Source organism: Capsicum annuum, chromosome 12, assembly GCF_002878395.1.
Source record: "Capsicum annuum cultivar UCD-10X-F1 chromosome 12, UCD10Xv1.1, whole genome shotgun sequence".
Lineage (NCBI taxonomy): Eukaryota > Viridiplantae > Streptophyta > Magnoliopsida > Solanales > Solanaceae > Capsicum > Capsicum annuum.
The window spans coordinates 43,095,219-43,112,640 of NC_061122.1; positions in this window are offsets into that span (position 1 = coordinate 43,095,219).

Genomic DNA, 17,422 nt, shown 5'->3' on the forward strand with positions numbered 1-17,422 from the left:
GGTTCGGGTAGTAGGACTTCTGGTTTAGCAACTTTGGGTGGTTAGGAATCGATCTTGGGTAGTCGTTCTAGGTTAGTCGTGCCTCTTCCTTTGAGTCAGGTTGCAGAGTTTGATATGTGTGTGATGAGTTTGACTATTTGGAAAAAGATTGTCCTCGTCGTATGTTCAGATCTACTCCTATATCGACAGTGAAAAGTGACCCTTAGAGAGGTAGAGACATTACTAGAGGTCTATGAGGTAGAGGATGGCACCCATGGTAGTGATCATGGGGCTGCTTCATTTGGTGGTGGATATGAATAGTGCTATGCTATACCTACTAGACTTGAGGCAGAGTCTTTCGATGTTATTATCATAAGTATCATCCATATTTGTTTCAGATCTGCATTTATGTTATTTGTCTAGGGTCAACTTTTTCTTATGTGTCTGCATATTTTGCTTTAAAATTTTGATTCTACGAGTAAGCCTCTTGCCATGCCTATTTGTGTATCTACCCTTTATGAGACTCATTAGTGGTGGATCGGGTGCACTGATCTTGTGTTGTGACTTTCGCAGGCCGTGAGACTTAGGTAGAACTTATTAGCCTCGATATAGTAGATTTTGTTTTCATCTTGGGTATGGATTGGTTAGCTCCCTATCATATTGTTCTAGGTTGTTATGCTAAGACTGTGACTTTATCTTCATCTGGTGTGCCAAGGATAACTTGGAAGGGTATGCTTTATTCGAGTCCCAAGAAAGATATCCTTCCAATAAATATATCCTTTCTTCAAGCTCATCGCTTGGTAGATGATACAAGAAAACCAAGGGATACATGAAATTACACTCCAAACAGTCCATAAATCATAAGATTCGAGGACCTATTGGAGACCAACTCTCGGATTCACTATAACATATAATGACGAGATAGAAAGGTTTGTTTTCAACACCAAAACAGCAAAAATGATAATAAGATGAGAACAATATGATAAGAACAATAACAACAAGAGACAATAACTCACAGGTTGAAGATTACAAGATACACAAACGGTTACAAGATTATAATAAAAAAAGGGATAGATAGTTAGACCTCAAGAACACGTGATACTCTTGAACCCTTAACGCTACACACAATGGTTAAACTAACTCCTACGTTGACACAATAGGGACTTTACCTCCTCTAAACACCAATGTCTCAAGCCATGAATGCAACACTAGTGATTCCACACTAGTATCACCCTAGTTTCGGGTTGCCTCCTAAAGAGAGGAGAGGACTTATCTTTCAAAGTGTTATACAACTTACAATATCATCAAAGTCTAAGACAAAAATGACCTACAATGTTCTATTTATACTAGGTTACAACTAGAATACAAAAAGACCAAAAGGACATTTAATGAAAAGCCTCAAAATGTCGCCCATGGAGTGTAGTGTAGGTTTGGTTTTGGTGTGTGTTTTAGGCCTTTTTTTGCATTTTTCTTGCACACTCCAGGCCTTGGGTTCATTACACTTTCACACGTCCATCCTCGTGGTCATACTTGTATCAGTAAAGAAGGGATGTTTGGCTTACTTGGCCCATATTCATGATACTAGTGTTGATTTACCATCTTTGTTGGATTTTGTTCATATTGTACTTGAATTCAGGATGTATTTTCTATGAATTTGCGTGGTATGCCTTCGAATCATGATATTGACTTTTTTATCGACTTTTAGCCAGGCACCAAGCCCATTTATATTTCTTCTTATAAGATAGACCAATCAAAATTAAAGGAGTTGTAGGATCAATTGTAGGAGTAGTTGGATAAGGAATTTATCTGGCCTAGTATATGGGTGCGGCTGTCCTATTTGTGAAGAAAAAAGACGGACATATGTATATGTATATTGATTATCGGTAGTTGAACAAGGTTATAGTTAAGAATAAGTATCTTCTTCCTCGTATTGATGATTTATTTGACCAACTTCAGGGTGATTCGGTGTTTTGGAAGATTGATTTGAGATTCGAGTATCACCAATTGAGGATTAGAGCTTTGGATATTCCAAAGATAGCTTCTCAAACTCGATGTGGTCATTATGAGTTCTTGGTCATGTCGAATTGACCAATTCTTCAGTCGCGTTCATGGAGTTGATGAACTGGGTATTTTGATTGTCTCTTGACTTTTTATTATTGTATTTATAGATGATATCTTGGTGTACTTCATAAATGAGGCCGATCATGAGAAGCATTTGAAGATTGTATTCTAGAGGTTGGGAGATGAGAAGTTGTATGTTAAGGTCTCCAAATGCACATTTTGGTTGGAGTATGTCTCTTCCTTAGGTCATGTGGTGACCAAGGAAATGGCCGACTCGGCAGAGATTGTAGTGGTTCATAATTTGTCTAGGCTTACTTCTCCTACTGAGATTTGGAATTTTATTAGTTTAGCAGACTAATATTAATGCTTTATTGAGGGTTTTTCATCTAATATGGCTCTTTTGTCTAAGAAGAAAATTTCTTTTTAGTGGTCTAATTCTTGTGAGGCGAGCTTTCAAAAGCTCAAAGATTTATTGATATTCACTCTTATCTTGACTATGCCCAAGGAGGCTGTGGGTTTTACTATCTTCTCTTATGCTTCTGATGTTGGATTAGGTGTTGTGTTAATGCAGGAGGGTAATGTGATTGGGTGTGCTTATCATTAGTTGAAGCCCTATGAGAAGAATTACCCTACCCATGATTTGGAGTAGTGCGCGGTTATATTTTCTTTGAAGTTATGGAGGCACTATTTGTATGGTGTTCATTGTGAGATCTTTTCAAATCATCATAGCCTTTAGTACTTATTCACCCAATGAGATCTTAATATGAGGCAGTGTCATTAGTTTGAGTTTCTTAAGGATTATGACCTTACTATTTTCTATCATTTGATCAAGGCTAATGTGGTTGCGAATGTCTTGAGGCAAAAGTCGACTAGTATGAGTAGCTTTGTGCATCTTTTGACCCAGGAGAGGCCTTTAGCCTTAGAGTTTCAGTCTTTGGCTAAGTAGACGGTTAGACTTGATATTTCGATGCCTAGGTGCATTTTGGTATTTGTGGAGTCTAGGTCTTTTTTGATGGAGCAGATTCAGGCTCACCAGTTTAATGATGTGGGTTGAGAGTGATTCAGGATAAGGTGTTAAGTAGCGAGGCTAAGAAATCATCACTTGACTCTAATGGTGTTTTCAGAATTGAAGGCCGAATTTGTATACCGAGAGCGAGTGACTAGGTGAGACTGATTTTGGAGAAGGCTCATTGTTCTAAGGCCATTCATCTAGGAGTGACTACGATATATCATGATTTGAGACAACACTATTAGTGGGGTGGTATAAGGAGGGATATAGTGGACTTTGTAGAACGTTGCCTATGTTTCCAGCAGGTGAAGAACGAGCATCTAAGGCCTGGTGGTTTGCTTCAGAGGCTACCCATTCCCTAGTGGAAATGGTAACAGGTCACTATGGACTTCATGGTTGGGTTGCCTCGTATTTCTCATGATTTTGACTGTATTTGGGTCATCGTGGATCGATTGATCAAATCTGCTTATTTCATCCCTATTTAGGTTTACTTCAATGCTGAAAGGTTGGCCTGTATCTATGTTCATGAGGTAGTTCATCTTTATGGTGTACTAGTGTCTATTATTTTAGATAAGGGTGTAATGTTCACTTTTCACTTCTGAAAGGCTTTTCAGGAGGAGTTGGGTACCCGAGTTGATCTTACCATAACTTTTCAACCCAGACTGATGGTCAGTTAGAGAGAATTATTCAAGTTTTGAAGGATATGCTACACGCTTATGTTATGTATTTTGGAGGTCAGTGGGAGCAACTTTTAGCTTTGGCGGAGTTTGCGTATAATAATAGCGACCATTCTAGTATTAAGATGGCTCCCTTTGAGGCTTTGTATGGTAGGCCGTTGTCTCTCTAGTTGGTTGGTTTGAGATTTCTAAGATTAAACATCGAGGTATGGACTTGCTTCGCGAGTCTTTGGATAGAGTTCGAGTCATTTAGGATAGACTTCGAGCACCTCAGAGTAGCCAGTAATGCTATGAGAATTAATGTTGGTGATCGAGTCTTCCTTCGTGTTTTGCCACTGAAGGGTGTGATGAGGTTTAGAAAGAGGGGCAAGCTTAGTCCCAGGTATATCGGGTCATTTGAGATTCTTCAAACTATTGGAGATGTAGCTTATAAGTTAGCATTACCCCTTATTTATCATTTGTTCATTAAGTTTTTCATGTATCTATGCTTCGGCATTACATTTCGAATAAGTCATTTGTCATTCGTTAGGACTCAGTAAAGTTAGATAAGAGGTTGACCTTCGTGAAAGAACCAGTTTTTTTATTAGCTAGTGATGTTAGACGATTGTGTTCTAGGGATATTTCAGTGGTTAAGGTCTAGTAGAGATACCTAAGGCTACTTGGGAGATTGAGTCCATCATACATAGTAGTTATCCCTAGCCTTTTGCTGATTCAAGTACTCCCCTTGCTTTTAGTTCGAGGACAAACTAGATTATTAGTGTTGGATATTATAAGGACTTGATTTTTTGAACTCTTCATTTTTATGTGATTTGACCATTTTACCCCTCTTCATGGTTGTTATATAATGTTTCTAGGTGTGGGAATGATTGGTAAGATTGCCAATGCGTTTTAGTGCGAATTAAGCAAGTTTGTCATTTTTAGTAGTTAGAAGGGCTTATAGTTAACTTCGATCAACATTTGTTGTTCTGTGGGTCAGATGAGAAAAAAGATTGCGCTAGCAGATTCAAAACGTTTACTTTGGGTTGGTAGCGTAGTTGGTGTGATTTTATGACTTATATCTGATTTCAAAATTCAATTTGAAAACTTGTGAAATTGAGTCTCGAGGGTTAATTTTTTCAAAACAATCATTTTTTTAAATCTGATATCTCTGTTGAATCCAGCATGTTGAATTTGATAGGGTAGGATAGTTCGTTTGCATTTTCAAAATTTTGAACGAATTTCGAGGGATTTGTGGAGACTTAGAAATTTTTCAAGTCCTAGCTGGTGCGACTGCTAAAGCAGCTCTTGGGTCACTTTAGCGATAGATGCTAAAGTGGTCAGCTAGTCGCTATAGCGACCCAGTTCCCTAGCTGGGGACTACTAAAGTGGTGCTTTATCCGCTTTAGCAGAGGCTGCAAAAGCGGCCTTTTGTCCGCTAAAGAGGACTAGGCTTCACAATTGTACCTCTAAACCGACACTTGATCTCTTTAACGATGACCGCTTAAGCGGTCAACTGGCCTCGTAAGCGGTCATTCCTGGTACAGTATAAAAAGCTCTTTTTTTTCATTTTCTCTTATTTTTGAGGTTTTGAGCTTCGAGTTAAGAAGTTTTTGGGCGAGTTCTTCAATTTTCAAGCTTGGGTAAGCTCCAAATTACAATTTCAGTTATTTTACTTTGATTCTTGTCATTTAAAATCCGTAATTTCGTGATTTCAAAAATAAAACTTGAAAATTTTGTCCCAGAAGGCCTAAAATAATCTTTCTTCAATTTAAACTCCAATATCAACCCATTTTCACTTGGGTTTTATTCTATGACTTCCTTAAATCATGGGTAATGTGTTCACAAATGAAATTTTGGTTTTACCCGTTCTTTTTGAAAAACCCATTTTGGGGGTCCGTTTTGACCTCGACTCAGAAGGCAAATGGGTATCATTGTCTTCCTTTAAATGCGTATATTCTATATTTGAATGTTTTAGGTTATTTTGAGGTTGTTCGAGAGGGAAAGATTCTGGGTTGAAGGGCTTTGGACTGAATTTTATCGCTTCAAGGTAGGTTATAACTTAACTTTCTTCAGACTGGGTTGGATTTTTAATAAAAGCACGCTATAGGTATGGAATAAATTATGAAAATAGTGTTAATATTGTTGTGTGCCTATGTGGGGGCTTATATGTTGTTATGGGTGGGTTGAGACAGTAATTGCTATGTGTGGCCAGTATGGGGGTCTTATCTAGTATTATTGGCTTTGTGCATACATTTGGTTGTTTTCTTCTTGATTGAATTGCTTAAGTTGGGTTTTATGTGATACCAGTGTTGTATTGCTTGTATATTGCGGTTTAATGATGCATGGCTTATATTGGATCATCGATGGTTTACTTATTAAGTGAATTTTTAGCTCACGTGCGTGTGTATTGGTTGGATTTGAGATTCTTATCTTAGTTTGGTTGTGAGCATTGTGTCCTCATATCATACATACATTTCATGAGACATTGGTATCATCGTGAAAATACTGATTTCTTCTGACAGAAATGTGACACCTTCAAAACCCCTATGTCGTAGTTCATGAGCCGAAGAGGAGATATGGATGTTGAGACAGAATTGTTTATTGAGATTGTATATGGATTCCGAACCCCCCATGGGTCCTACCTCGAGAGCAGTTTTTGGTAGGTGTATACAAAGGTTATGCGATAACCTCGGACATGTTATATCATCATCATTATCGTTATCATTACATTTCACACATTATGTATCTTCTGTGTTGTACTTTCATGTTTGAATTGATGTCTATCTATTCTGTATTTCTTTTTTGTACTCATATTTGGTGTATGTAATATATTCAGAATTATTAATGGAGACGATGTGCGCTACTGTTTGGGACATTTTCTGATTGCAAGTGATGTGCCCATAGTGTGTATTTATATACTTTATTTTCTACTTTGCTTAGTCGGCGTATGATACCTTTTGAGTATAAGTGGACCGTACTCATCCCTACTGTGCCCTTTTGGTGCAGATCCAAGTACGAGTGTGTCGCGCGGCAGCTGAGTTTGGGTAGTGATTTGATACATCCAAGGTAGTGGTTGCTCTATGCTTCCAGAGTCGAATTCATACCCCCATCCTATCTAGTTTTGTCTTGTTTTGTATTAGAGACAGACTTATGTACCTTCTTAGATTATCAATTGTACTTTCAGACTTTGAGATATATTTAGATCGTTCTTATACTATAACACCAGGTTTTGGAAAGGGTTATTGTATTATTGTGTTTTAGACTTCTGCTATCTTTATGTATGGCTTGACTTCGTTCTAGGAGTCTCGCCTTGGGTTTTATGTCGTAATTGTCAATTACGTATTAGTTTTGGTGATTGATTTACTTGTTAAGACTTAGTCACGATAAGTGTCATCATGACCCTTAGTTTTTGAATCGTCGCACAAATTGTACATATTTTCCATTTTCATTAATAGATTGAATTATTAAAAAAAAAAAATCTAAAATCGGTTTTTTATTTCCATAAAGTCATGTTGCTTTAAAAAAATTTACCTCATTCATTTTTTTTTTTGAAAAATAATCAAATATGCCTTTGAATACTTAAAATGATTCAGTTTTACCTCCGTAGTATTTTTTTGGCAAAAAAAATGCCCTTACCGTTACATTTAGGCTCAAAGTACCTTCAACTAGCAAAATAACTCAAAAATATCCTTCTTGCTAATGGTTATTCCAATATATATATATATATGTAGGTTCAATTTTACCCATGAACTACTTAAAATAGGAGAACTTGCCTCCATTTAAAGTTCCGGATTACTGTGCTTAATGAATTGAGAAAAAACTTACGTTGGAGATTACGAAATACTTTGACTATTTTAGGTGGTAATTTATATGTAGTCCCAATTTTATGTTTTATATAAAGTTATCACCGTATGCATTAGTTTTTCAACTAAATATTTATTTCGTTTTCCCCTTCCAAATTATTATACAAATCCTCGACTGAAATCAATTGAAATTTGGTGTAACTTAAAAGTCATGGTTAGTAATTCTTCTTTCATTTCAATTTATTTATTTTACTTCTCGTTTTAGTTCATTATTAAAAAGAATAAGAGTACACAAATTTATTTCCATGCATAACTAGAAGAGAAAATGGTCAAAAGCTCCCCCAACCTTTACCCCAAATCACAACCACACACTTATACTTTGCGGGGGTCCTATGACCCCGCTGAACTATTTTAAAGTGGAATTATTACCCCCTGAACTATTTTAAAGTGGAATTATTACCCCCTAAAAACTGACAACTAGTCATTTGAGATATGGTGTGATGCACGCACTGCCACGTTATTGCCACATCATTTTTTTCTTTTTTTACTCAAAAAAAGTTAATTATTTCCCATTTTGCTTTCTTCTTCCCCATTTTGCTTTCTTCTTCAATCCAATTTCATTTCCTTTCTTCTTCCCCATTTTGCTTTTTTCTTCAACCCAATTTCTTCTTCCCACGTCATTTCTTTTCTTCTTCCCCATCTCCCATTTTGCTCCATTTTCTTCTTCAACCCAATTTCATCTTCTTGGGTCAAAGATAGAATTCATGGAGAAAAAAATGGCGGATTAATGAATTCTTGGGAAAGAAAAGATCGAAAAAATGGATTGGAAATTATATATGGCATTGTGGGTTATGTTGGAATTATATATGGCATTGTGGAAATTCAAAACTTTGAGCTCACCATTAATGGCGGATCTTGAGCAAAAATAGAGAAAATTAGAGAAATGGGTTGAAAATTATATATAGCATTGTGGGTTATGTTGGAAATTAAATATGGCATTGTGGAAATTCAAAGCTTTGAACTCGCCATTAATGGCGATCTTGAGCAAAAAGAGAGGAAATCAGAGTTCTTGAATTTTTTCAAGTTTTTTTAATCGAAGTTCCTCATCTTTCTCATTCAAGAATTCATTAATCGGAGAAATCTTCTTGTTTCCTTAGTTCAAGTGTTTCTTGGTTTCAGTAATAACATTTTTCAAATTATCAAAAAACATCATTAATGAGTCCTCGCCATTAATAAGTTCAAGAAAGATGAGAAAATGAAATTGGAGATGAGGAAAATGAGGAACTCCATTAATGAGTTCTTGAATTTTTATTCTGAAAAAGAGAAGAAGAATATATGACGTGGCAATTAGAATTCATTAAGAAAAAGTAATAATTAAAATATTTATTATATTATTAAAAATAATGATGTGGCAATTAGAAAATAAAGAATTTAAAGTGAAATGGAGTCAACTGATGCGCCCATGGGCGGTGTAGTCACGTCCGTTGATAGGCCAGCAATTGGGGGGCAATAAATTCGGTAAAAATAAGTTTAGGAGGGTAATAGATCACCTTTAAAGGTTGAGTGTGTAGTTGGAATTTCGACTAAAGGTTGGGGGGTAATAGACCATTTTCTCTAACTAGAACGTCGAAAGTGAAAGCAATATTAGGAACTATTTATTATACATAAACAAATTCTAACATGTAATGTTGATAAACAAGTAGCTCAGTTCAGTCTTTTGAATGGGAACCAAAGTAGTTCCCAAGTACCTAACTTTTCTATTTCCCGATTTATAGCAAATATATTTCTCATTAAAAATAGTGCGTGTATATATACACACATCCTTATGTTTTTTTATGATTAATTTAATGGAATGACGTTAATGATATAAAATAAAATTAAATGACTCTGCTACATCATTTCTATAATAAGTTATGACATTTACGTAGTGTCAAAATAAAGTGATCCATCAAATATTTGAAGTTGAAAGTTGTTGGTCTTGATCATACCACAAATATGTAGCTTGACACTAAATTAATCGGGTTTCAATATACGCACCAACGCGCAAAGCAAAAAACAAAATGAGACCATTTTGAACCCAGATGGGCCTCTACACAAGGCCTCAAAACGACCCGCCAACCTAATCCTGCCCCAGTTTTCCCTCTTTATAATTAGGGAAAAGTTTATAGTTATTATAAATATATTACCATATATAGTAAATGTCTACTATACCATATATAGTAAATGTCTACTTTACCATGTATAGTGAATGTCTATTTATGAAAAAGTTAGAAACCCCAAGGTTAGTTTTCCCTATAAATAAATGAGTTTTCCTTTATTGTAATAGACACCATCAAGAGATCTCTCAAGAGAGATAAGAATTGCTCTCTATTATCTCTCTATTCTTCTTCTTCTTCTTTGTTTTATATTTCATAACATGTTATCAGCACGAGACTCTGCCAAACAAGGTGAGATTATAAATCTAAAAGTAATTTCAAGGTTAGTAATTCCTTATGTTATCTTTCTTTTGCTACTAATAATATAATTATTGTTGGATTTGAGGAAAAATAATTGGTTTGAAACCACTTATACTTTAAATTTGTTCATAAAGAACAATATTGTAAAAAGATATGATGATGAATTTAAGTCTCATTTTATTAAGAGGATAAGACATTGAGTTAAAAGTTCCAATGCGCCATGATAAAAAAATATGGGGATCTTTTAGAAATAGCGGCATTTTTCTATACCCCCCTCCCCCTTTCCATAGCCATATTTTATATAATTGCCATTTACAGCAGTTGTATTCAATTTCCATCCATTGTATTCACTTTTACTTAGTAATCTGTATTCATAAAAAACATAAATACACTACATATTTAGTCTTGCAAAAAACACTATCATTACTTTTTTCATTCTTTTATATTTTTTCTTTTTCGCCTTTTCTCCATTTTTTCTTTTTTTTCTTGCTATTTTTTTTTCATTTCTTTCTTTTTGTTTTTTATTCTCTTTTTCTCTTTTTAATCCCTAACTTCTATTTCTCTTTCTTCTGTTCTTTTCTTTGGTTTTTTTGGTTTCTTTTTTATACTTATTTTCTTTATCGTTTTTTGTTCTATTTTATATTTTTTGAATTTTGAAAAAATATAACTAGTCGAACACAAGTCATAAATGATAAGGTAAATACCACAATTATTTATCGTATTCGTAGTCACACCGTCATGCATATTTTTGTATTTATTGATACAACTGTATTTGTATTTGTATTTTAAAGTTCTCGCTTGTATTTATATTTTATAGTTCGCATTTGTATTTGTATTTTATAGTTCACACTTGTATTTATATTTGTTAGTTTGCACCATAATTTATATTTTATATAATTCGCACTTGTACTTTAAAGAATTGTTTGGTATTTGTATTTTATAATTAACTACATATTATATTGAATTATATTTATATTATGATTTTATTGTGTTTGTATATTTAGATTATATTTGAATTATACTTGTATTTGTATTCTATTTTTATCGATACCTTTTTATTTTTGAAGAATTATTTTGTATTTGTATTTGTAAGTTGGTTGCATATTGTATTTAGCCGTGACTATGTACAATTTATCATTTATATTTATATACAAACAAGTAAATGTATTAATTGTATTTTCTTGATTCTAAAATATTTAAATATGTAATGTATCATTTGATACAAATGTACCATTTTGTATTTATATATCAAAATTATCATTCATATTTGTAAATAAACAAATATCACTTGATACAAATACAATTACAAATAAATAAAATAAATAATTTTACAAATACAAATACAATAGGTATTTGTATAAAAAAATTGATTTGTATTTATTTCTATCAATAAATACAAATAAGTATTCGTAGAAAAAAAATCAATTGTTCCTTTTCAATAATTAAAAAATACAAATGATAGTTCGCACTTGTATTTATACTAGATTAGTGTACGTGCGTTGCACGTGTATCAAATATTTTTTTAGAATAAAAGCATGTAGAAAATTTATTAATTGTGCATGTGTTTTTTTATTAAATCTAAAAACGTTAGCAATTTTCAAGATAAAAAAGTGCATTTTATTAAAGCTGAATTTTGTCTTCATACTTATTTTCTATTTTTAAAATAGAGTATTTCTACGAAGATTTATTTTTATTTTTAGGCGTTTATATATTTATACTTTACGTAAAATAGAATTATAATGAAATGATTTATAATAACATAAAATATATAATTTAATTTAATCATAAATCATAACAATTAATTTTTTAATATTGTACTCATTTAAAATATAGTTTATATAAGTTGATAAATAGTGAGTTAAATTTATATAAAATTTTAAAATTTTATGCATGTAAACAAGCATTTCAAGAGTAAAATGATAAAAATTATGGCCCAAACTTAAAAGGGTCCAATAATTTGAAAAATACAAAAAAAAAAAAAAGAATTAGGAAAGTAAAAATATTCATATTGATTTTGACTAAACTCCAAAAATTTCTTTGAAATTCTCTCCTTCCTCACACATTTCCTCTCTTTCTATTTTGATACTCGAAAAATTGATGAATAAGGTAAAATCATGAAGCTTAAAATTGAACATTTACTTGAAAAGAATGTTCCTACTGCATCCATTGAACAACGGTATGTCCCTGTAATTTCATCTTCTTTCCCTATTTTCTTTATTTTTTTAGGCTTTAACTCGTTTGAATATTTGATTTTTTTAAATTACATTTTGTATGTTTTGATTCTCTTAAAACCACTGTTGCATTGTATGTTCCTAGTTTGATTTTTTGTTCCTCCTTTTCCTTTGCATGTTCAAAGATTTCATTTTTAAAAGGCATTCTGATTTAATTTCTTGTTTCAGGTGTGATTTATTTGATTTTTACACATAATATGTGTCCGGTGTGCTTAATGTTGTTAATTTTGAATATCCTGATGTTTACATGTCAGTTGAGATAGTTGAATTTGAGGTATGGAATAAAAATAGAAGCAGGTATATAGAAATATTGTGATTTGGTTTATCATATCTGGGTTACTATTGTTATTTTTTTTTTTTGAAAAATTGAATTTGAGGTATGTTTGTGTTCTAAATTTAGAAATCTAATTAGTAGTACTTGAACTCATCGTTTAAAATTTAGAACTCATAAAGTTGAAATCCCGACTCCATCCCGAACTTTGAACCCATAGAAATTGACATAACTGGTGCCAATGGAAGTCTGTTGTTCATAGCTCTTCACTGCTTTAGTGTTTGATGTTTCATTTGTAATCTAGTGTGTGTTGTGTATAGTTAGATGGATACAGATAGGACAATGTTCAATTAGACAGATGCCAAAAAAATTTTGTTCTTGAATAGTAATAGATATTTGGAATCTTTTTAAGGTATGTTTACTCAGTGGATATGAATCAAATCATGTGGGTGGGGCCCTGAATTATTGTTGTTTCTAGATATGGATATTGGTGTTATTACCTTAAATTGACTTTAATTATTATTTATGAAAGTAATTAAGACGATGTTATAGTAATATTTTATCATGTGAGGTGTAAGGGAAATGTTATATGGTGTTAGATGAGCCTTTTCCAATATTAATGTTTATTAGCCAACAGAAGTTGTCTGGACGTTTTGCTGTGAAAGACAATTCTGCCTTTGGTGTAATGTCTAATACTGAAATTTATTAGTGTAGTACAATATCAAGATTTATTTTTACTTAGTAATTGGTCAATTGCTATTGGTACGAAATTCACCATGACCACTCTTAATTGAGAATCCGGTGAGGACGGTAAAGTTACAATCTTTCATCCCCTTATAAGTAGAGACACGCAACCATGAGAGTATTTTTTGCATTCTCTTAGACCTCCAGATCCATCCTTCTATCCATCGTTAATATTTGCATATTTTTGGCAGACATAACTTCTATATATTCCCACGATAAGAAATTTCTGGTAGCAACCAATGCCGTGAGTTCCTTTGTCAGACAATATCACTTGATTTCTTGACAAAATACCAGTTTGATTTCAATATGTGCATACGTGAAGGTAAGTCCTTAACACCTTGGTTCTTCTCTTGAACAACTTAATGACATTGTATTATGTTGCAGTTGGCTATTTTTATTAGCTGCTAGTTGGGTATAAGTCTGAAGGTTGAAGTTTTTATTGATTACTTGGGTAATATGGTGGAATGTTGTTTTGATTTTGAAATGAGTTTGTTCTGGACTTCTGGTTTTAGTAGAAAGTGTTCCGTATGACATTAACCTGAACATTGATATATGATTGCACTTCATGAACAAAATAGCAAAATTTGGAGAAATAAATACGCAGAGAAGTAGTTGGTCAGGCACAAGTTTCTAAAGCAAAAATGTTGCAGGAGTTTAAAAGGTACTCCCTCTGTACCATTATATGTGGCACCCTTTTACAGAGTCACCAACTTGATAAACAATAACAATGGTGGATCCTGAAACAACCATCATCGCCACCAACGTTACCAACATTTCTTTTTAGAAGAAACTCATAGGCAGTATGTTTTGCAATGACTTGGACAGTAATTGAATGTTGGGTGCAGTTTTGGTATTTCTTAATTGGTGAAATTTACAACCTATAAATCTTTCCATAAAATATTATCCTTACTACATGTACATTTCCCGTAATCTGATGTCGCTTTTGTAATCTGCAATATTGTATTGTTCTGCAGATTGTGTTTTTGTTTAAATTTTGTGTGTATTACTCGATCTGTTTGGTTTCAAGGTTTGCTTGCTATTGAGGGATGTTATCTGATTTTGGTAGATGGAGTTGTCAATGGTAATGTTAAATCTAACTTAAAGAAAGAAAAGATAATTGCATAACAAGCGTGTAATTGGTCTAAATAGATACAAACTTCTATACAGATGGACAAAACGCTGGAAATTTAATATCTATATTAAATTTCACTTATTTGATAAAACTTCAAAAAATACATTCCTTTCGAAACATTACAAAATTCTTTCTCTATTTCTCAGATTTTCTATCCAGTTAAACTGTCTATAAAAAAATTGGAGAAAGGGGTGTATAACATGTGAGATAGGGGTTGTAATTTGTGAAGTAGAAAGAAATCAAAATGTGAGTTGTAGAGTAGTCACTTCTGAGCAGTGTTGCAAGAGTGTAGGAGTGATATATGCCAGTCAGTTAGTAAAGGTGGCGGCATTCTTCTTTATCCATTCAAACCTCACTTTCTAACATAACTTGTCACTCACTAACGGATCAACGTGTCTACTTATTTTCCCGACCCCACACCTTTCTAAAAAAGATTTCTCCTCACATTGTTCGTCCGTCTTCTAGCTTCTGCATTCAACCAACCTTCCAATTATCCATCATTCACCAAGTAAAGATCTTTTTTTTTTCTTTTTATAAAAACTTGATCCAAAATATATGGTCAAATGGTAGCTAAATGTATATGTATGTATTTTTGATATTTTGTAAGTGCAAATTATGTGCTTTTTTCTTTGTTGCATTCAGATATTTGGTGTTTGTGTATTTGTTTATTTGGGCTTCTTTTTTATTGGTTTGGGTTAGTAGTGAGTATTTATCAATTTTTGGCTTGATAACTTGACTGTGTTCAGTGTCTGCAATTCTTAGTAACCATTTTTTGTGGAGGACGTGGAGCGTGCATTAAGGACAATTAGTTATTTATAGGAATAGTTATTTAATAGGACTTCTTCAAAGTCGTCTGAACTGATTGGGTAGTAGTGAGCTTGGGCTGTTTGAATTCCTTTTGCATTCTAAGGATAAATGCCTTCAAATTTTTAAGATGAGATTTGTTGATTTTCGTAATGCTTCCAACATTTGAGGGAACCATTTTTCTAATAATTTTTGTACATATTTTTATGTTGCAGATTAGTATGTAGTTTAAACTGGTTGGCCTTGTAATGGGAATGTTCTAAATTTGTCATATTTATATGGTACTCTTATTGAAGACGGTAATTTGGTATATAAGGAGATGTCACATTTTTGGAAAGAAGTTCTTTTCCAGTTACATAAATATTAAGACATGCTATGCGTTTGCTTCTATTCAATCACATAATGCAGAAGGCTTTTCTTTCTTTAGGTTTTGAGTTATCAAAGAAGAAAACCAGAGATCAAAAATCGATGGATGATAGCTATGCGGTCTGCGGCAAAAGCCTTGATAGGTCTCCTACAGAGCTTGAGGTAAGAAGAATGTTTTCTCTGCCTGTATTGCTCGCCTTCAATTCATCTGCGATGATTTCTAATATTGTATTCTTAGACCAAGATTATCATAGATTCAGATAGATATAAGTTCTACTTCTACAACTATTTCATTATTATGTATCTACGTGGATCTTAATAGGACAAACTTATATGTATGTGTGTCAATCCATAAAATATTTATGCGAGTCTTATGTTAATCTACATGGTAGTTATATATTATCGAGCTCTGAATTGTCCTTGTACTAATAAAAGAAAAGTTCGGATTATCTTTGTGATTTCTCAATAAGATGTGCTTAGTTTCTTATAGGGTTCTTAATGGGAATATAAGTTATATACTGAAGTGGGAAGGAGAAGTTATATAGACTGAAGTTTTTAAATTTGAAATGTATAATGTTCTTTTAATCTCTTTATAAATTTCTCTGCACTTTCACCTCGAGGAATTCATTTAGACTGATGGGTCATATGTGATACTATTAATTTAGTTTACAATTCACACACACACACACACATTATAGTTCATCTTTATGAGGTACACACAATGGGTCATAGAGCTTATTTGTACTTCATACTTCTTGTTATAATTTGTTGTAATCTTTTCTGAGATTGTGTACTGCTGCTTTGAGCAGAATCAATCATTTAAAAGTTGAGAGATCGTGGGTCGTGGAGTCAGCAGTGGTGGAGGACAGAGTTCCCTGGGTTACCTCTTTGGAGATGGCGAGGCTCCAAAACCTACCACCAAGAAGGTAGAAGCTCCACAGAATCAGGGACCTATAGTACGTTTAAGACACTTATAAGTTATAATACATCTATATTGCATTCATAATTCACTTTATATAACATCTATATTGCATTCATTATTCACTTTTAATACATAGTGTATACATCTAAATTGCATGCATAATTACATTAAATCTGCGAGCATTCCCAAAGGGTACCAGCAAAGAGGGAAGCTGCATATTCAACGTATAGAGAGAGAACCATATGCTCCTTACTAACACCATGGTACGCCAACTCATAGTCTCTAAGTGAAGTGCAGATGGACAAAACATTGGGAATTTCTTCACAGTAATATGCAAGCCACCTTTCTTTAAAATCGATTTTACAATGTCCTTGAAGATTACTTACTTGTCCTGGATCCTACTAATTGGTTCTTTTTTTATGATTCTCATAGCATGATCAAATGAATTAGTTTTTGAAATGACTGCTTTCAGAAGGTAAATTTGACATGGAAGCAGATTTTTTAATGAAGAAATTTCTTTTCCATTCTCTATTTAGTTCGATACTATGTGTTTCTTACATTCTGGTTTCTATCACCTCCTTCGGTTCCTGCTGCTTCAGTAGTAGCACTTCTGATTTCCAAGTAGGTCAATCAAAGCCATCAACAAGATAGGTTCCTTTATCACCTTTTATAGATTTTCAGTAGTTTATCAAGGATAAAAACATTTAATTTTTCTGAAAGAAGTTCTTTTCCAGCCACATAAATAGCAGTTAGTTCCTTCTACATAAATAACAGCTAATTCCTTCTACTATGCTTTTTTGATCAATCTCAGATAATGGCTTAGTGTTCTGTAGTTCCTTTACCTTAGTGATTGCAGTAGTTTGCATGATCCCTTAATTGTTTTTTTGGTTGAGCAATTGACTATTCAACACCTACATCTATCTTGCATATTCTACCATGCAGAAACTACTTTACCTTCTCTTTTTATCATGTACTCCACAAAGATAGG